Source organism: Aquila chrysaetos, chromosome 21 (genome assembly GCF_900496995.4).
Source record: "Aquila chrysaetos chrysaetos chromosome 21, bAquChr1.4, whole genome shotgun sequence".
Classification (NCBI taxonomy): Eukaryota; Metazoa; Chordata; class Aves; order Accipitriformes; family Accipitridae; genus Aquila; species Aquila chrysaetos.
The window spans coordinates 22,507,185-22,528,337 of NC_044024.1; the positions used below are offsets into that span (position 1 = coordinate 22,507,185).

A 21,153-nucleotide genomic window follows, 5' to 3' on the forward strand; every position below is an offset into this window, starting at 1 on the left:
AATCTAGTCCCCATCGTCTTTAAAGTAAAATCATGAAACAACTTTCAATAATAATTTAGAGCTGTCAGACTTGTTTCTGAAGGAGAGCTTTGGTACCATGGGGGCTTGGAAAATAACACTCACATAAATTAAAAGCAAACAGATGAAAATGAAAGATCCTCAAGTTAAAGAGGATGGTAAATTAAATTTCACACAAATTAAAGCACTGGCCAGTATCAACCCAAAATACAACCCCACTTGCCATATATACATACATTTGCATAGCTGCTGAGGGATGATAACTTTGAAATTCACCTAGCCTGGCTATTTAAGTTCTTAGCTAGAACATGCATTAACAGAGAAATTTTGCATGTAACACAAGGTAATATTAACAAGCGACACAGTATTTCAAACTACTGAGTCAATTAAATTATTGTACTGTAGGTCAGCTTACTCCTTTGACAATAAAATATGATGATAATTCATCCTAAGTAAAAGACTTTGGAAAAGTATAAGATGGATACCCTAGAGAGACATTAAAATTACCAAAGAAGAAAAGAGAGAAGTTACAAAATCCCTGCAACTCTGATTTAGCAAAAAGTATGTTCTTTGAAAGCATTGTATGGTCTCTGCCAGCATTCACCCTCTGCCTGTATATATTAAATGAGAGGAGGATGCTCACTCATGTCCCTTCTCTACCATCTGCAGACAAATCAGTGACTCCCAAGTCTGTCTTCTTGTTTCGTCAGGCACTTGCGCATGAGACTGTTCAGAAACCCCCCCAAACTAGCTGTACCATATCCTTAAGCACTGTACAGTACAGAATGACCTTTATAAGATCTGAAGAAAGATGTTTTGAGCCCAACTGATGGGAATTACCAGGATATGCCCTGTGGATCTGCTCTGGGTCCTGTCTTTCCTTCGGGAAATCTTTGTACACAGAAATGATTTGTTTGCAGTGATTTGAGTCAGTAGAGCCGGATGAGGCTTAAGAGGGAGACTTAACACAGCCCTTCATTTGTTTTGGTTTGGTGAAAACTGTCTAGATGAGACGGACACATTCCTGCACACACTAGCGTGGGCCTTCAATGCAACAGAGTTCAGTAAGGAAACCTGTTTAGTGGCTTGCAAGCCAAAGAATAAAGAAACTTGTCCCTACATCTAAGCTGGTGTCTTAACTCCACTGAATACAAAAATATTTCAGTGCCACAGAGCTGTTTGTTGTTACGAAAGCATGTGTTTACTTGCATGTTGCAAGTTATTATTTTAGAGTATCATTTTCTCTGTGTTCTTTGATATTCAGTCAACGATCAGTAGCCCAAATCTAAGGAAGGGAACAATTAAGATACTAAATACATGCAATCAGATCTCAGTTTTGTAGCTTGACTCTGACATCTCAGGTGTCAAGGATGCTTGTATAGACAATTTTGCCTCAATATCGTTAAGTGTTCTGCCAGTTTTCCATATCTCAAGCAAAATGTCAGTATGGTTTAAACCCCCACCCCTTTTGCTGCTAATCCGGTTATTTGCCACATTGTTTAACCTGAAGACCAAGAGCCCTTTTGGTAGATTTGATACTACTTTCTTGCACAGCACACTGTAACAGGGCCTTTAGATGCTACAATAATCAAATTTTTGTAAATTGGAGTGCTTAACAGAAGAGGTTGGAATCATGGGAAATCTGATACCAAGAGCAGCTATTTATCTGCTTTTTCTGTTGCAACTGGTAAGAGTCTAGGGAGAGAAAAGAAAATCTTCCCAAGGTTGAGTTATATCAGCCTGTGTAATTCATCTCCCGAAGGAAGCAATGATGCCAGCCCTATCTTTAGGAATATTTAAAATTAGACGAGATAAAGCGCTAGGAGATGTCCTTCAGAAAACATTTGCTGGTGACCTACATGAAGTAATTTCTGAGAGCTTCAGCTGGCACTTTTAGGCAGTATTAGGGCCATGATGTTCTTCTGAGATGGCCTACCAGGGCCTGAGCTGGGGTACAGGTCTTTTCCCTTTCCAAACTTCCTTGGCACTACCTCAGCACTGCTGAGATTCAAAGGCAGAGTGGGCGTTCTCAGCTTTGGACTCAAAAGTGTCCATAAACCAGACCTCAAAAGAGAGCTATGGCTGTTTTCTAAGAAGTGCAAGAGCTGACAGAGATATTTGGATGAGGTTATACTGAATGATGAGAGGGTGGCTTGCAAAACAACCTCTGCCCATGCTCCATAGCTAAATCCTAGTATAGCCATCAGGAAAGATGACTGCCCACTGACCACCAAATACTTATGTATTAGCTGCTCAGAGAGACCGCCTCTTTTCTCAGGCCACATGCCCCAAGGTTTCCTACTTGAAGCCCTTGCCGGTGTGGATCCGGCAGTCAGCCCTGCTCTCTTGGGGGTGTCATGTAGGCAGCATCATACAAACTCTGGTGGAAGCTGGGCAATACGTATTCTCAGGCCTTTTGCACAGTGGTGAATTCCTTCTCCCCATCTCATTCCTCATCCCCAACCCACTTTTCTAGGAAAAATATCAGCTTGCACGGAAACACTTCTTTGTAAAGAACATCTGTGTCCTCCTGTGTGATGAATCACTGACCTGCAGAAGGAGCAGGCCAAGGGAAGGCCACGAGAGGGATGGAGTTGAAATCAGAATGAGGAAGGTGGATGGCCAGAGTAAAGCAGAACAAAGGCCCACCCCAGTTAGCATGACTTTATCATTTTTCCTTGAGCTATAAATCTAGAAGCAAATGAGCCAGAGCCTCCTGAGATCAACTCAATTGATGCGCCACACTAAACAGAGATGGATTTGATCAAATCGCAGGGATTGTATGTGTCAGAAATGTGTAAATGCTTAGTGTCAGTAAAATCTGCTTGGTGGGTAATTACTTTGTTTTCTCAGTGTCTTAACTTTACCCATTAAGAAGAAATGGGCTGAAACCGTCTTTGGACTTGACGCTGGAATCTGTTTTCGATCAGCTCTATGTTCCACTTCTGTCGACTTTGTCTGTGTGCCTGTCTCAAGAGGTTTTCGGGTTTTTTTGGTTTGTTTTGAAGGATGGGAGGTTGCTATTTTGGGAGACAAGATAAAAGCTGTTTGCTTGAGATGGGAAGAGAGAACCTAACGATCTCCTTAAAAACCAGTCCCAGTTTCAGTTACATTTCTGCAGCCCCAGGCGATGTTATGTTATCTCTTGCTCGCAACCTCCCTGGATAGTTTGGCCTAACTAGGTCTGGAAGCTAGTTTCCTCACTGGTTTGCATTAAGCTGGAAAGTACCAATCGGACCCAGGGAATTGGCTGCAAATCATTTGTGAAATCCTTCTTAATGACAAACTCCATCAGGCCGTGGAACAGGGCTTCAATCACTTCCTTACAGCCTCCACCACACTGTTACCCTGACATGACCCCAACTTCTCCCCTGTTTGTTAGGCTTCTCCGCAGCTGTGACATAATGTTTTTGATGGCAGGGTTTGGAGGAATTCTGCTTGTGGCAAAGCAGGAATCTGCTTCGAATTAGCACTGCACATATTTATCAAGTCTACATAGCATGGCTGCCTGTTGACAAAAGTCCCTTCTTCTATCCCCTGCAGGTTTCCAGAATAGCTCACTTGACCTGCGAAAGTTTGGAAGAAAAGCAGTTGCTGGTGTCTGGGTGCAGCCTCCCGCAAGCCCAGAGGAGGGGCAGCAGGTGGGTGATACACCAGGTGTGATGCCCAGACCTAAACTTGCTTCTTTAGTGCCAGATCCTGACTTTTGGGTTTACTTTGAGGGACTTTGCAGGGGGTCAGACACTTAAAGGACTCCTTCGCCTTGCTGCCCTGCTGCTGGCTATATCCTCTGTGCTGCTGCAGCTCCTTAGCTAGAGCAATTCCTTCTCTAGCAGGTTGGTTGGGTTGCAGCAGATAAGTTCATCATCCAAAAAAACTGGGGCATAGGGGAGATGATTGCACAGGGACCTTGGAAACAGCAGATTTGCGTTGTGGGATCCTGCTTTTAAAGGTGCTTTACCGCGGTCACTTCCAAGAAAAGAAAACATTGCCAGGTACCCAGGAGCAGAGCCGGTTTGCGTTAAAGCCACCTACGCCGCTTAGCAAAAGCTGGGCAGGAAATTCTTCTCTCTTCATGTCTAAATATTTAAGATCTATTTATTTATTTTAATTCCTGTTGTGCATAGGGATAAAACACAAAACCTTCAAAGGTTTTTCTTATTATGAAAAGCAGCAACAGAAAAAGACTCGTCTAAAAATAGCCAGATATTTAGGGCAGCCCTGGGTAGTGGGAGACACGATTCAGAGGCTTGATTCCACCAAGGAACATGGTGTCTCCAGCATCCTACGCATGCATCTCAATGACAAGGTCATGGCATTGTTGGGTCGTGACCAGAAACACCATCCTGGCTGGAGAACCTTTCCTGGAAAACTGCATCTAACCCAGCCACTTTCTACACAAAATGTTACCACAGTGTAATTTCCTAATGAAAAGCCATTTTTTTATGAAACCCCTAACTGGTTCTATTTTTACTGTTGATTTCAAACAGAGCAGAAACAAGCACACCACTGTTTTCTTTTCCTAAAAATCTCACCTCTTCAGCCCAAGAGTTTACTGAAGTTCCTATAGACAGATGAAACTTGCAGTTGCCTTTTGAATAATAAAATCAGTTCTTGTGCTGGATAGTTAAGAAAATCAACAAATATGACTGTAAAAGTAATTAAACGAGGAAAGCAGCTCCTTTATTTGGAGCTCTCTCCTGAGTACCTCTTGCAGAGTATCAGAAGCCCTGGTAAGAAATACAGAACTATATGAAAATGCCTAAGAGAAAAGAGAATCATGAAAGTTAAGTGAGCACTGAATGAAAGCAAAGTGAAAACTTTATGTCACCAAGAAAGAAAAATGTCACCATTTGAATTCAGGAGGAGAAAAGTACCAAGGTGAGAGATGAAAGAATAATGCAAATGCATGCAGGCAATTATTAAGGTTCCTTCCCATCCTGAATCCACACATACAGCCTTGATTTGCTGCACTAAGATTTCAGAGAACTAATCCCAGTAATGAAATCCAGATCTGAGACACTGCAGAATAAGCAAACAGCGTATCAAGGTAGAGCAAGCATTTGCTGGGGTCCTTATTTACTTCTTTCAGAGTTCTGTTCCCTTTCGTCTTGATTAGTCAGTAAAATTTTTAGTACGGCATATGAATTTTGGTCTGGCAGATGTGAACTATGTTAATGAGGGATTTCTCCACATGCTGAAGAAAATCAACAGGCTCCTAGCGTCTCTTGCTGATTATTGTGGTATATGTGCATGATATATATCGGGAAGATGGGGAAGCAACGCCCACTACAGAGAAACAGATACATTGAAGAAGCAAGTATTGCACAGTCAAGTAAAGGTGGAATTTAATTTTTTTCTGGATGTGCCATAAGGTTACGCAGATGCCTGGAACTGCATGACCAAGCCAAGATGAGACCAGCCACTAGTCTAGCCAACAATATGCAATACTTTGACTTTGGCTTGTTTTCCAGCTGGAAAAGGAGGCTGACCATTTTGTTGCACTCTTAAGCTATCGAAATGTTTATATCAATTTAAAACAGACTCTTGGGGAGAGTATAAAAACAAAGATGAATTTTCAGGCTGAGACCTCAGATGCCAAATTGTAAACCCTTGGCTAAAAGGTCTTAGGGTAGAAACAACTGCACAGCATTAACTGCATAGCAGTGGTTCATACAGGAGCCATAAGAATAAAGATAGTATTTAGGAAAATTGTGAGGCATTTCATTTGGGCTTTAGTGCAAGGTCATAGAATGTAAGCAGCTTTGGGAGAAAAAAAAAAAGTACTGTTTGAGAGTAAAAAGAGCTGTATGTCAAGCACCAATCCTGGAAAACTTATTTACAAGAGCTGTTGTGTTGATATGAACATCTATCGAGTGGGAACAGTCCTCTGAGCCCAGGTTGACTCCACCTTGCAGGCCAAGATAAAGAGATCATGACAATGGGCAATGGCACTATAACTAAGGGGCAGTTTCCACTGCGAGGAAATAGAAACTCTCATGTGTTCACACCACCACTGGGAAGAAGGATCAGTTTTGGTATTCTTAATTTATTTGAGCTATTTTAAAATTACAAGTCCCTAAAACAAGTATTAGATCTTTTAAAAAATTCTTCTAGAAGGATTCTGTTTGTTTATTTTTCAAAGAGTTTTGTTTGTTTGGCTTTTGGCCATGAAAATATAGTTCATCTTAAGGGATTTAATGTGATTGTACCAGGATATCAAAAAAGCATGATTCAGTAGTCTGTTATGGGGCTCAGAAAACGTGATCCAATTCATACAAGTACATGGTACTCTCATGATGTGTGACTGCCATACAGCCCCATACCCACACACTAGAAGTGCTAATGTTTGAGTGCAATCCCAGGGCCTGATTCAGATCAGTTTTACTGCTGTGCACCAACTGATTTTCTCCTGATCTCCTCAAATACACCCAAGCAGCAATGTGGACTGTACAGCCTGGCATGCTTGCGAGTTAACAATGCTAAGCATGACCTGTTTACTCTTTGAAAAGGTGTATGTATGAGTAATTCTCTCTGTATGATTCATTTAGCTGTCTTTGTTGTTCCTTAGACCAGCCATACAGTTGTTTTAGAAGATGTGTTATATTATTGCTGCAGTGAAAAAGGGAACTTTCTCTTTTTCCCGGTTTTCAGAAAAAATGTGGGATGTTAGGAAGGGGTCAAAGAGAAAGAAGGAAAATTTGTCATTTTTCCTTTGAAGTCTCCAGTTCTGAACTTGGTTAGAATCTTCCATGTGTCCTGTATGGACTTAGACCCTCTTGACACAATCTCTTAAGCCAATGAGTTGCAGTAGGGACTGAATGCAGCTATGACTTCAATCTCTCTAGGCTTTCGTGCGCATCTTATTCACTAGAGAAACAAGATCCTTTGCAGCAGATCCAAACTGACTCTTGTACTGGAAGCAGCAGTGCAACCTCTTAGACGTTTCCACTTTGCATGAAGTTTACAAGCTGAATTTTTAGAATTTTATCATGTGCCTCCCTATACTCACATGAGATCTCGTTGTAGTTTAAAGGGAAAATAAATCTGCAGGTGTGTTGTTACATGGTAGAAGGATTATAGACTTGTAATTCAGGTATCTAGCAATAAAATAGAAAGCAATAAGGAGGTTCATGTAGGTACCTTCCGTTTGTGAACTTCTACAATATGCTGATTTATCTGTTCCACTGATGAATCCTTAAATTAACATTTGTTATTGAAGGCCTGAATCCTGAGGATCTGGAGAATAGTAACATGCAAATCTTCTTTCCCCTTCTCATTAAGCCCTGCTTTAACTGTGAGGTTTAGGACCTGCCGTCTTTGCTGACCCTACAGGACAGCCGCAGGAAGAGAGAGGAAAGGAAATCGTTTTGTATTCAGATCCAAATATAAAATCAGCTTGATGTTCTTTTCTCCCTCATCAAGCAATTCACGTTCCTCCCCCCTTCTGACTTCTCCCAACACTGCAAAATCAGTGCACTTTGGCGAGTCCTTAATGCAAAGTCCAACAGAAGAAGTAATCCAAGTACAAAGTTGAACATTTTTCTATTTAAAATGCAAGCAGGATAAAATCTGCAGCTTTAGCTCTTCTGTTTTCTTAAAAGAAAAGGCTGCTAGCCTCAATCCTGTGCAGGATTCAGCAAAAAAGAGAAAGGTGCTTTCAGTTACAAAAGACCTGACTGTCTGATTCTTGTTCCAAAACATGGTGAGGCTCCTCCTGAAGCTCACAGCTATGGTATCCCACCCTTGCCACCCTCTCTGTTCCCACGCCAGGCCAGGACTGGCAGTCAGTGTCCCACAGGGCACAAGGAGAGACCGTCTGGCTTTGAGAGATCTGTTTCCCCACAACTTCCATCTATGTCCCACAGATCTAGGAGGAACATGTAAGGTGCTGACAAGCCCCGAGGTTTTGGCTCCCTCTTAAGAGTTAAATCTATTTTGCTGTGACGTGACCTAGTCTTCCCAAAGCAGAGATCAGCTGGTAGCACCTCTAAACCATGGGAAGCTTATGAGGGCAAAGCTTTGAGCTGGTGCTTTGGGTGGGGGTGAATCTGCACCCCTCACCCCCATTCACAGGGGTTCATTATACACATGTATCCAGCCTTTCTTTCTTCTCATAATGTGCTTTCATCTCTCCCCGTTTTGAAGAAACCAGTGATCACCCCACCCTGGCGTACAACAACTGTAGGGCTATTTACCACTTTGAAAGGAAATCCCATGTCACAACCCCTAGGAGCACAAGGAATAATGTCCGGAATTCCTTTATCTGTGACTAGGCCTGGCGCACAGTCTCTTTTCCGTCTCTTAAGTATACACAAATATATTCTTTTCTTTTGTCAAGGCAGTGGGCCCAGATTTTAATGATGGTTTATTAAAAAAAAAAAAAAAAAAAGGCTTTGACAAGATTCAAGAACAAACATTCTCTGACTTTAGGCCCTTTTGTTCTTCAAGGTGAAAAGTGACTATAAAGAATAAGGAAAAATGAATCACTGGTCTTTGCCCTCCATAGTAAATTTAACCTCCACTGTTTTTACAGTACCTAAAATTGGTGTCCTGCGCTAATCAGGGAAGTAGTGTGATAAGTCTCCATGGCTGCTCTGCACGATGATTTTGTTTAACGTGATCGGGATGACTCTTTGGGCATTGCAATTTTTTTAACCCTCAGCTCCAAGGCTTCCGTTCCTGCCTCCATGCCAAATTTTGCCCAACTAAAGCTCGTGCTTATCTTACCAGTTTGCAGGGCAATGAAGTAAAAGGCGCTAATGGACACTATCACTTCTGAGGGCAGCGCTCCCTTTGGATGAGAGGCTGGAAAGGAGTGAGACGCGGCATGTACTTAAGTGCCCCCCATGCACATGGGTCCAGAGCTCTGGCCGTTACCTGCACCCGCCACGCCTTGCAGCACTGTAATGTGTTCTGCTCATACTATAAAGAAGAAGATTAGGGGCTCACGTGGCTATCTGAGACATCCTCCCAGGGCTGGTAGGTACAGGGCATCTCTGTGATGCTTGTGCCCTTCCACAGTATGAGCTGGAAGCCTACAGGGTTACCCGCCGACATCGCGAGCAGCACTGATTGTCTCTGCATAGGCAGCTGAATCAGGCACTGACATTTGCCTCCTTCCAGGCCAGCAGAACAATGCAGGGTGCAACCTGGACCATCAGCTCCAGGAGAGAGGGGAGGGAAATCTATAGTAGGAAATGGCCGGGAGCAAGGAAGTTGCAACAGAAATATTGGCACCAGCAATCTGAGGGAGGTGGGGGAGACAGGCAGGAGAAGGAATCTTTCCAGGAAAAGAACATTTGTATCAGATACTTCCAAAAATAAAATACCATCATGTTGTAAATATTGGCAGCACTGCTGGCTTGGCCCGCCACTCTCCTCGGCACTCTTGCAAATCATTTTCAAAAACGTGTTTATGATCCTTCGCTTTTGAGTCCTCTCATGCAAAAAGAAAGACACATGCCAACAGGGGACCACAGAGCAGCCCCAAGTGATTCATGGCACCCTCTTCTCACTGGGTGGTGGTATTAGAAAGCTGACAGCTTTGTTGCAGTACAAATAACTCACCAGCTGGAGTTTACTGGCTCTTTTATTTATATTCCTACAGCACACAGGCAATGCCAGATGTGCTGTCCCTGATTCATGGATATTGTGTTTGATGTCTCTCATCAGAATCAACCCTGGGCTCAATCCAGAAACTAAACTGTTTTTAGCAGAGATAAATATTTAGGCAAGTCTGTGATTGGCAAGAACCTTTTGCTCCCTTTGCATCCCCTTTAAAACTGAAATAAAGGTAGCAGCTCAGAGTGTGAGCACATCAAAGATCTTGTCTACACAGGAGGAACACTATGTGCTCTCACTGCTGACTGAGCAACTGCCATTTAAAAAGTCTCCAAAGAAGAGGAGAATTTGGCAAGAGAGGACCTTCTGGAGGCTGAAACTGGAGCATTTACACAGCATTGTGTCTATGTGCTGGACCATGGCATCAAATTAGCACCTGCTCTTATCTGTGTACTGTCAGGCTTTCTCCTGTCTCTAGGGCATGACAAACAGTTGTTGATAGTAGACGCTATCATGGATTCTGACAACAGGGGGAGAATAAATTACACTGCTTGCCCTGCCTTTTGTCAGGTGTGGATGTGTGTGTAATAAGCTGACTTTGGATGCCTGTAAGTCTTGATTTTCCTTTGCCCTCTGTGTTCTGGTCCACAAAGTAGGCATATAACACAAAGGTTTCAGTTGTAGGATAGTGTGTGGAGAGGCTGTGGAGGTATACATGGGTTTTTCCTTGCTTGTTGACAAGGTCACTTATTTCTCCACTCACTGAGTGCCTACACTATGTGAATAAATCCAGCACATCTCCCTGAGCTTTGTTGCAAGGTCTCCTGAGAATGGCCTCTCTTTCCTATGCTGGGATCTTCCACAATTCCCACAGCTCTGGCTTGCCTGTCCTGACAAGAAGCCTTTTCAGAGCAGGAAAGATGGTCTGGTTGTGCAAGGCTCAAGCGAAGGGACTGAAGGAGAAATTCAGGGTGGCTCTTCTCTTGTTCAAGTCAGCGATTTCATTATGGCACAGCCCATATGCCAGTTAACCTCTAGTACTATCCTGCCTACAACAAAAGTACATGATACTCTGAACTCCTAAGGGAAATGATGAGCTGTGTGAATTCAATTAATGCAAATCAAAGTAAACTAGTACCTTCCATTTCCCTGCACTGTCCCTTTGCAGTCAGTGACAGTGATTTAAGGCCACCTTACTCATGACTGGGCTTTTATTTCACAGCTCACTTTGCTTGACCTTAGTTTTCCAGACTGTCCAATGCAATGAGGAGATGAGCCCATATATTAAAAATCATCTAGGCTAATGTTGACTGTAATGGATCACAAATATACCTACCCCCCATGTCAAAAAGACTCACGACTTTTTGTCCCAGAAGGGCAAACACACTTCTATAAGCAGATATGTTCTCATTATAAAGTTGCTGCATCACTCTGTTTCAAAGAGGTGAGACAGCTGTGCACAAAACTAGAAGGCAGTTTGTAGTTTCACCAACTCAGTGTTTCTGACTGCATGCATGACTATTCTGAGAAATGCTGATTTTGGATGCAGGTACTATGGGGAATACACAACCTGACAGTGTTGATATCACTTATAAAGGCAGGCAAGCATCACAAACTTAGCACACAGTACCCAAAGTCCTGGGCAGAAGAGTTCAGGAATACCTCCCTATTCTGTATCCTGCCTGATATCTGCTTTTGAACGAGGTCAGAAAGATTGTTATTCCCATCAGAGTGTTGCTGTGTTGAAATGTGGAATTTTTCAGGAATTTTTCATTAACGTTGGCTCTGGCAGATAAAATATTGGCCATGCCAAAGACAACATGCTTGGGAATATGTTGCTCTTGAGCACAAAGATACCGTACCCTTAGCACTGCAGTTCACACAGCAAATGGATTGCCCCAGCTGACAAATAGAATAATAGCCATGAAAACTGATAATGCCCAGGTATTTTGTTTTACCTATATATTTTCATCTTAATTAAAATGCCAGGATAGCATATTCCAGTGAAAACTCATTTATGCTCTTCCCTTTTAAGTGAGAGAAACTGCTTGGTAAGAGATTAAGCAATTGTAATTCTAGTTTAGCCTGGAGGTAAAGATTAACTTTCTACCTCTTCAGTAATTTGATCTTTTTTAGATGGCTTAACTACACATGAAAAAGAGTCAGATTATTGGTTACGTATATCCAAAGCAATGGCTGAAGGAGTGCTAAGTGTTTAGTAGCCTTTCTGGGCTGGCTTCACAAACGTATTTTTTTCCAGCGTAAGTGAGGAATTCATGACAACCATCATCCATACCAGTCCCATGTCTTTCGGCACCGAGAGGTGTCTGTGACAGTCATTCTGTGAGGCAGGCTTCTCCCTCACCAGCTAGGCATGGCCAGCACACCTTGATACCTCCCTCACCCTCCAGAAACCACCACACAGAGCTTCAGTGAGGCATTTGGGTTCCTGGAGCATCTTTCTGCACTATAGGCTTCTGTCTTCACTGCCTCTTGCTCACTTCATTCCCAGAGACTTGCAGCCCCCTTCTTCCTTTGGCAGCCCCTTCACAACCCCACTCACACTCAGGCTGTGCGCTTCTCTCTTCTAACCCTAACCCTAACCCTGACCCTGACCCTAACCCTAACCCTACACAGTGCCCAGGTCCAACACTGACCCCACCTGGGCTCCTTTTGTCCTGTTGGCCTCTGTCCTACCAAGATGCCCCAGCAGAGATGTCTTTGTACCTGCTGGAGACTGAAATGTGTACTTAAAGTAAATACTTAAAGCTCTGCCTGGTCAGCTGCTTGGGAAAAACAAAACACTTTCCGAAGAGGACCAATGTCTCTTTTTGTCCTTCTTCCCACCATTCCTCAAGACAAAATCTTAACAAATATTAAAATAAGAATTAGAGGTTTGGTCTCCAGGTATGAGAAGAGAAGATGCATGAAATGGGTTTTGTTGTTTGTATATGTGTGTCCCATTCATCTTTTGTTTTCTGCATGGCTACGCCCACCCTCTAAGGGCCTTTGGGGGTGAAGATCCAATATACTGTGTCCAAAAAAGAGAAAATCTTTTGTGGAAACTGATACTTAAGCATCGGTTGTAGGTTTGGGTAGGTGCAGATGTCATAGCAAAACATCCATGGCTGAGAAAGGGCAGTGCCAAAATGGCAATAATAATAATAATCATAATCATAACAACAACAACAGTCTGCATTTCTAAGATTAGTTGCAAGATGGCTTACAAAGGGATTTAACCTTGCAACATGTTTGTGAGGTTGGTAAGTAATTGCTGTTATATACTGCTGGAAACTGAAGACAGATAAGATAAGTATCTTAAGGTTGTACAGGAAGCCTGCAGCACGGCAGGAATTAGAGCTCAAGTAAATTGGCTCCAAGTTCTGTGCTGAGCTGCAGGATCATCCAGGGAAAGGCTCTCTTCGGTTTCTACAGGAGCTGGAAGGAGCTGGCACTAGTGAATATCTGGTGTGGGTGGCAGTGCCCTCTCCTCTGAGGGTGGCCAGTGGGGCAAGCACAGGGGGCAAGGAGGAAATAGAGTGCAACAGTGTCTTTTGAACCTTGCTGCATGCTGCTCAACTGCAGCTCTTTCCTCCTCCCAAAAAGCATGCAAGCTCCAGAACAAATGAGCTCCTAGCAAGGGGGATTTCTCCTTTTGCTTCTCAACTTTGATAAATCCAATATTCTCTTGCACAGTCTGATACCTATAATCACCTTATTTCTACTGGGGTGAAAGCAGTAAGAAAACAAATGGGCTATAAGGGTGTGAGGGCTACCTTCCTCCAAGGAGGAGGGGAATGTCAGCACAAACACTCAGTCACACTCCAGGCTTATTAACCAGCTCCCCAAGAAGTACCTCCAACATAGATGTGCACAGGGGAGGCGAGAACAAACTCTCAATCTGGAATACTTTAACTGTAAAAGACACTCAGCAGGGGAATCCATTAGATGGGAGCTGAAAATTAGCTTTGCAAATTTCTCTGTGCCAGAAGACACAGTCAGAATGAAAACCAAGAGGCTTTTTGGAATATAGTTGCAATTGGAGTGACACTGCATCCGTTTGCACCTATGCATGTGTGCGTGTGTGTGCGTGTGCGTGCGCACTTCATTATTCCTCCGAGGAAACTAGCAATCTACCACATATGTGTGGGCCAAGAGGCTGAGGGAGGTCCTGCGTTAAAAGAAATTGGAGAAAAACTGTAGCCTTGCAACCAAGCCCTGTGCCTCACTGCCATGCACCTGGTGGTACCCAGGATGTGTAAGCAGGCTCTGCAAGCCAGCATTAGCAGGGAGTGATGTGTTAGACACACCTTTTGGGTGGGACAGGCAGCATTTCAGAAGCAGTCACACTCTTCAGACTGTGCAAAGCTGTTTACAGAAGGCAGGGTAACAATGACTGGTCTAGTCTCTAACCTTTTTCATCTGCTTGGCTCTGTCCCCATGCAAAGTAAGTGAGAGCATGACATGTCAGTGCAAAAGAGCAACAGCCAAACCCAAGTTCTGTAGCCGTCTGTCTTGAGGACAGGAGAGAGATTCACTTCTGACAGTTCAGGCCAGGCCTATCACGGTATCCCGGTCCTAATCCTTACAACCTTAAATGCCTTGGTATCTTTGTAGCTTCAGATGGCTTTTTCTCTGGTGATGGAAGTGAAAGATGAAGCAAATCTACTGCAGTTCCTGAGCTGCTTTTTCTCTTCAAAACATTTATCGCTCCATCCCTCCAGGGAGGAAGGGAAGTGCTAATCTCCCCAATTTACAGAAGAAGAGCAGAGGCACAAAAGCAGAAAACATACCTGTGCCACAGTGAGGAATGCAATGCCAGAGTGCCCAAAGCACTAGAGGTCTGAGTGGGTACCTACTGAAGGGTGCAGTTCATGCAGCAGCTGAGCTGTGGTCCTGAGCAAAGTGTCCACGCTAATTAGTGCGGTGAACACAGCTGTAATTGCGTCAGCGATTTCCCATCCAGAGATTCTGGGTGTTCCTGTATCATACCCTGCTGCAGCCCCAGTGCTGGAGTTAGTGCAGCCAAAGCCATTGCAGATGTGCCCCAAGTGAGCTCCCCTAAGGTGTTTGTCAAAGGACAAGGGACCAAAGTTGAGCTACTTAAACATCATGGTTTATGTCCAACCTACCTGACATCCTTGTTGGTTTGGAGCATGGCATTTGGCCAGCAGCCGCCCCAGCATCCCCCACCCGTTGAGCCGAAACCCCGCAGACCTGGCCTGGTGTCCTCTGCTCCTGGCCCTCCCACTCACTCCGAAAGCGTTCCTCAGTGCACCACCACGTCTGCCTGAAGCACTTCCACTTCAGGCCTCTGCTGCAGAGAGGCTGCCTGACGTGCAGTACATCTAACAAGACAGCAGTTCAAGGCAGAGGAAGACATCAAACCAAATTATGCCTGAATTCATGTTCCTAAGAATGTAAAGGAAATGCAACCAAAATGAACTATACAACCACAGAAAGTTAATGTATGCTCGTTTGTATATCAGACCATTGTCCAGGGGAACTCTCAGTTTCCTCTCGGGATCTATAATGAATAGACCTATAAGAGAATGTTATGGTGGCAGAGTTTTCTCTTTTCCTACTATTTAACTTAGAACAATATAGAATCAAAACAAACAAAAAATGCAGGCGTTCAAAGGCTAGCAGTATAATACACACTAAAAGACATCACTTCGACCATTAAATGAAAGAGCACAAGAGAGAGACCTTTGCCCTATGTATGCTGTGAATTCCTCTCAATTCCTTTATCGTATACACTGCAAGAAGATCAGCGTATGAGATACCCTCCTTACATCCCACCACGCCCAACTGTCACTACTTTGCTTTCACTACTAGCAGATGTCAAGACCAGAACTGAGATAAGCAGAAAGATTTTAAAACAGGGAAGATGACTAAAGGAATTAGGCTGTTCTGGGCTCTCCTAATGATGCTCTTTAACCCCTTTTACCGTCTCTTTTTAAGTCTGGTTAGCCTAGCGCTAAATTTAAGGAGACTGCGTATGATGACACCAGACAAGACCAGATATATTGGTCAGTCTGGGAATTAAAGAATCAGCAGCCCAAAGCAATGGCTCTGCAAAGCATTAGCTACCTGATTCATCAAGGTGAAGTGTTTATCCTGAACCATAATGGTGGTGGCTTTAATGGTGTCAATATTAACTATCATTGCTGCTCCAGGGATGCAAAAGAAATGCATATATCAGAAATGTCCAGAACCTGTAATAGCAATCTCAGAGTTGTAAAATAAACCCTTCAGTATTTTCCTCATACAGATTGTCATGCACTGGACTCTGGATTAAAGATTACACTTGGCCGCTTGTTCAGGAAAAGGGCTAGTTCATCGATAAGGTGATTTCTACCTTATTAATTATGAAGTGTGGTCACACAAGTTGTGAAGCCACCTGAGGAGAAGGAGTAGTGACAGCACCGTTGCTATTTGAATGCACATCCCTCTGTCCCCTCTCTGCACAAGAAAATCTTTAGTGGCTTTCGTTACGCAGCAAACTAGCCCCTAAAGGACATTCTGCAGTACTGCACAGGCAATGCGAGCTATCCAGGGCACTTGCAGACCCTGGACCAACTAGTTGTGTTTACAAATGGATCTGATTTATGCTGGTAAGAGATTCATGCTGTCAGCTTTGTGTCTCATATTTCTGGCCAAACTGATTCTACCCAGTCATTTATCTTACAATGATTATTTCTGTTTTCCCAAGCAATAGCTGCCTGTTTCTGAAATACACCTTTATCTTTTTAATGAAAACTATCTTGAAAACAAAATTTTTGTATAAAACTTTCAGTTAAATTGGGAAGATGTTGAGACCAAAATTTTTAGGTCAAGTGGTCAGACTGAGGGACGTCCCAGGCATAGGTAGACAGAAAGGCAGAGCGTCAAAGTTGCATTGCTCCGTGCCAGACACAAATCCATGTAGTATTTAAAAGTCTACATTAATGTTTTAAAGTACAGTGGTACTGTGATACTGTACAGTGGAATAGCAAATGGCCTTGAATGGCAGCTATGCAAACTCTACTCCATGGAAATCAAAACTAGCTCAGTTTTAGCTTTTCCACTAATCCCACTGTGAGCACAGAATTTTCAGCTTTACTGCCCCGATTTTCTCAAAAGTGCAGGACAGGTTTGGCAAATGAAAACTGAGATTTATACCCGGACAAAACTGTCTCCTTTCCTCTTCTTTTGTCCTTCTGCCAGAAACTCTCCAGAAAGCTGAAGATACTGTCATGAAGAATGTTAAAAAAAATTGTGCACGTATTCTTGGGATGGGAAAAGGAGAGCCTTTCTCTTGGGAGCATTAGTCTGTGCTTGTAGACTTATGGGATGTCATAGTGCCTGTTTGTGGATGCCTGCCCTAGATGATATTGTATACCAGCTCTGACATGCTGGATAGTACATTAGGAAAAGAACGGTAGTAAGTTATTTTTAATAACAATATAACAACCATAGTTATGCACAAAATTCAATAGAGATCAACTTCAGTAACCAGAAGGCACACTACTTCATGATTTATTAAATTAAATTAATAATGGCGTTTCACCATGTAGATTTGAACATTACATTTCAAATGCAAAGTAGACAACAATAAAAAAGGCAAAGTACATGGCTAATTTATACCAAATATTTTTATCCTTGGTATAAAGATCACAGTCCAATTAATATATTGTGAAACCCCATATTTCTTTTAGGGGTCTTTCTAGCTCCTCTTTCTGGTCTAACGATGCTCTTCTGATATAAGCCATAGCATATAAACAACCAACTCTGCCGGTCTTTCTGTTTGAAAAGTCTATAGGTCAGAGTAATCCCATGTCTCCATAATACTAAGAAGAAGAAATCAGCCTTGTATACATCCTCCTTCAAATGTAATGACAAAATTTCCTGATGGGAATTGCAGTGTACAATACTGTCTGGAGCCAGATGGGGGGAACATTTGACATACCCCGCTCAGTGGCCTGCTGTCTTCCTGAATTCACCTTGCCCAGACAGTTCCTTCATCCCAGGAGTCGCACCATACTGGGTTTTCTGTTTTGACCTGCACTTCTCTTTCATTAGGGCAGGGTGATATTGCCCAAATTGACCCAGAGAACAAAGCTACCCATGTTTATTTGACTTGGTGAGAAAGCCATGAGAAAACAGTCCAAATGTGAGCACAGCCTAGAAACCCCGGAGCAGTTCCAAACCTATAAACACTGAAGACTTGGGTTTATCTCCTTTCTGGACAAAGTCAGAACCTGATGTATCAGTGGATTAAGTAATAAAACTGTTAACGGGATCATTAGCAGCTTCATGGTAACAACTGGGCCTTACTTTCCCAGAGACCCATGGTATCATTGTATTTGGAAAAGTCATCACTGAGTGGGATGATGAGCTGTGAGAAACACACGGGCTCTTTCAAAGTGAGATGGGCCAACTGCATTGAGATCACAGCCAGAGGAGGCTCTGCCCCAGGGAATCCCTCCCCATTGCAAGCTCTGCTTGGTTCATGCTGACATAGGATTCTGGGGATTAATTACTCTCTCTGGTAATTCCTATTGGGCCAAACCCTGTTCTCTTGCTGTTGCTCTGTCCTTACTCAATAGAAGATTTGCCAAGACTGAAGGAAAGTTGGTTTAAGCATGAGAGCCTCCAGGAGGCTTAGCAGAGTGAGATCTTTAAAGCCAAAAGAATTGTGAAGTGAGAGCGTACACTGGAGCGTTCAGGAGTAGCAGTAGGGGTTGTTGTGCTGCCTCACACAACGGGATGTTGCTGCAGTCTTGGTGCAGGGGCCACACACTGGCTTTCCTTCATCACAGGAAAGTAAGCAGGTTACTTAGCTTTCTCACAGTGAATTTTCACTTCCAAAACAAATTGGGATTTTCCAGCAAGATCTACCTCTATAAAGCATGCAGTGAGAGAGCAGCTTTCAGGCAGTTCTTTTCTCACTCAGATTCTACCAGAAAATGTATAAACAACCATAATAAAATAAATGTTCTTAGTCACACAAAGGAAAATTCAAAGACAGGCTATTGTCTTCAGCCAAGCTACAGCTTTAAACCTGTGTAACTGAAAGGAAAGCTTGTCCCAAGTGCATTAACATGAAATGAAAATAATCCAGACATCATCCATTTGTAGAGAAAAAAATGTGGCAGGCCAAAAGGTTAGCTGATTCTCTCTGCTTCACACCATGTAATAACTTAAATTGTGTTTAAAAGGTTCTCAGGGTGACATCATTGTTTACATTCACTTGAATCATCCTTTAATTGTAACAGTACAAAACCCTTTTAACTAGCCAAATTTGCTGTTTAGCTCCGTCCTGCTGTGTCATGCAGCAGGAGCTGATACAACTTCCTTGCCTCATCTACATCCAGAAAGAGATCTGGGAAAAACGTTTCTCCCCACACCTGGGCACTGCATTCTTGTTTCTTCTGCTATTCCTCATGGGTTATGGAGCAAAGTAGTACCTGTGCTTTTAAGTACTGGATGCTCATTAAGTCCTTTCCCTTATCTTTGCAAATTAGCAATGATAGTATTCATTCAGGAGTGAAGCGGCAGTGAGTGGAGTGGGTACCCTTCCCTAAGTGGAGGTGGGGGATGGACCTAGTGACCCAGTGCTGGACAACACGGCACCTGTGGGATTTATTTTTCTGCAAGGAAAGACAGAGACCTTGAGGTTTGCAACTGATAATCCGCAGTGCTTTACTTCCCTCCTTTCAAACACAGTCGTATGCGTCTTCCTGTTAAGGGTTCTGGGCAATCTCTTCCAACAGCCATTTCCTGTATGAAGGCGTATTGTAATTAGGATTGCCCACAAGAAGGGCTTCCAAGTGCCACTGTGTGGGCAAGTGTTACAGCCCCTCGGGGAGGCAGCTTCAGGCAGCTGGAAGAACAAGTGAAGAAGCAGAGGGGAAAAACACATTTTATAACTCCTGGAGGACATACTGTAGTAGGCATCTGCACATTAAAATCTGCAACCCAACCCAAAAGCTAGGGAAGTCCAGGCTCAGTATCAGCTTTCAGGGATGATCTGTATGGCTACAAAGGGCCAAAGTGAGCCTTTCTCAGTAGCTGTGAGGGAATCGAGGATCAGGACTGGGATTCTGGGAGGGCCCACGCTCACATCACCCGCTGCAGGCTTCTGGGGACATGGAGAAAACTGCTTTAACTCTTAAATTATTGTGTCCAGCACTGCTTTCAGTTAATGAGATACGAGTTAACAGCAAACAGGATGAATGCCTTACAGAATAGCTACTTCTGTGTATTTGTGTGGACTACCCCTATGAGCAGTCCCATTTTACTCACAGCTATAGAGGAACAGGTAAAGAAAGTAGCCCCATGGTGGTTGGTGCTTTTCCTGCAAACTGACCTTAGTGTATCTGTAAGGAAGAATTTAAGGTGTGCAATTTCTGAGCTGTGGGCTCTAAGGAAGCAAACATTTTGGCTGAGGTGGTTTAGATTCATGGAGATTTTATAAAAAATGGAACAGGTAATGACTAGGTCAAGCTTCCTTGACCCTCAAATCAAGAACAATCCCAGCAGGGCTGAAAACTCCCCTCTCTACTTCCTTGGCAATCATGTTCCCACAGTTCAGAAAAACACAGGAAGATCTAAGGAAACCTATGTGGAAACGCAGAAGACAAAGGCAAGTGATCTGAAAATAGAAGGCTGGTCCCTATATTTCCTTTACATTCTGGGCCTGAGTTTAGTTTTTGGCTGAATTTTGAAATCTTGGGGACCATATGCTTTTGCCATTCCCTGCAGGGCACAAAGGAAAACTGGCGTGTTCAGCCTTTCATCATTTGAAGGGTTAGATGAGGTTCTTTCGTTATTACTCTGTAATGTCAAGGACTCCTCAGTTCTAAAAGCTTTACTGCTTAGAGACACAACAAAAGCCCTGAACACTGGTTACATACACACCACACACTAGCTGTGACTCCTGCATTTCTAGATATTGAGGGGGGAAGACTTGCAAAAATTGCTTCTTGTAAAATTCGCTACAGCAGGAAGACTTAGGGCATCTGCTTGCAGAAACCAAGAGATTCAGCTGCAGGTCTTGGGCAATCCCACCTCAGCTTGCCAAAATCTGTGCACCATGCACAATTTTAAAGGCAAAATTCATTTTGGTACAGGGAAGAAAGACTGTGCAGACTGCTGTTATGGAAAGGCTGAGCAATTCCTCTTGGCTTTTTCTAGTGTAAAAATTCAAGGAATCCAGAGCCCTGAGGGGAGTTTAGGAGACATCCAGGAAAGGGGGGGGGGGGGGGGGGGGGGGGGGAGAGCAGGAGAGGGATGTAGGATGTAGTGAGGACAAAAAGTATGTGCTGTAAAGACAGACTAATCCAAGGACTTGGAGATGAGGGTATTGGACTGCCTCAAAAGCAGTCCACAGACTTACGCTCCATCAGAGTGCGTAGCTGTGTTACACTGTTAGTAACAGCCTAGTACAAAAGTTAACAACATTTGCACAGGGCAGTAGCTCAGCTGCCCTTAGTATGTGAATTCACTGCTTACATTTCCAAAGCCTTTGAAAGCACAGAGCTGAGACAGTCACTCGGGTATATAAAGTGTAATGCCATTGATGGC

At 43.3% G+C, this 21,153-nt stretch overlaps 1 protein-coding gene and 1 long non-coding RNA gene across 4 annotated transcripts in view; one reads left to right on the top strand and one right to left on the bottom strand.

Moving 5' to 3' along the window:
* The window catches only part of LOC115333495 (vascular endothelial growth factor receptor kdr-like), a 140,640-nt gene that overhangs the window by 113,152 nt on the left and 6,335 nt on the right, over window positions 1-21,153 (bottom strand). The gene's annotated exons all lie outside the window — the stretch shown is intronic.
* Window positions 3,560-21,153, top strand: part of LOC115333502 — a 98,597-nt gene continuing 81,003 nt past the window's right edge. Inside the window, exon 1 of the long non-coding RNA XR_003920819.1 lies at window positions 3,560-3,659. This is a non-coding gene — a long non-coding RNA (uncharacterized LOC115333502). The remainder of the gene's footprint in view (window positions 3,660-21,153) is intronic.